This window comes from Gavialis gangeticus, unplaced genomic scaffold (assembly GCF_001723915.1).
Source record: "Gavialis gangeticus isolate Ggan-Ray unplaced genomic scaffold, GavGan_comp1, whole genome shotgun sequence".
NCBI lineage: Eukaryota > Metazoa > Chordata > Crocodylia > Gavialidae > Gavialis > Gavialis gangeticus.
Genome location: NW_017729032.1, coordinates 56,910,198 through 56,910,771, shown reverse-complemented (window position 1 = coordinate 56,910,771; position 574 = coordinate 56,910,198). Strand labels below are relative to the sequence as shown.

Genomic DNA, 574 nt, shown 5'->3' with positions numbered 1-574 from the left:
TGGCTCACTCACATGTGGGGTTGTTCTGGCATTTTGCACTGATGCCCTCCCTGGGGGAAAGGAGGGTATTAGGGCTAGAAGCTGCCTGCTTCTTGCAGCTGGCAGGGCTGGTGTAGGGGAGGGTTGCAGTCCCCAAAGGCTGCTGGAGCAAATCCAGAGGGGTTGGATTCGAACCCACAACAAATCAGAGATGGGCGGGGAGGGGCTGGGCTGAGTCAAGGTGGAGCTGCAAATGATGCAGCTCTCAGCGGCAGGAAGGAGCTGCAAAGGTGAGGTGAAGAGGTAGGTCCCTGCAACAGGAATAGCCGAAACTGGGTTATTGGTTGCAACAGGTGCCGGCACCTGCTCACGGATGCCGGGCACAAGCAGATCCAGGGGGGTGGTTCTCCCCAGGGAGCGACACTGCCAGGGGCTGCAGCGAGTGCCCCCCAGCCCCGGGGTCTTGGTTTTTGTACGGCGAGGGTGGAAGTCGGCTACAGGCACAGCTACAGCCTGGGTTGGGGCTGGGGGGGACCCTCTTTGGGAGTGTCCTGGGGGGCTTTAAGAGGCTGGATGGGGGGTCACAGGCATTAAG

General features: G+C 60.6%; 1 protein-coding gene across 1 annotated transcript in view; it reads left to right on the top strand.

The window, feature by feature from the left end:
* The first annotated feature begins 246 nt into the window (after positions 1–246).
* Positions 247–574, top strand: part of B3GNT3 (UDP-GlcNAc:betaGal beta-1,3-N-acetylglucosaminyltransferase 3) — a 7,583-nt gene continuing 7,255 nt past the window's right edge. The window contains exon 1 of the mRNA XM_019523980.1: positions 247–282. The gene's annotated coding sequence lies outside the window, so the exon portion shown is untranslated. The remainder of the gene's footprint in view (positions 283–574) is intronic.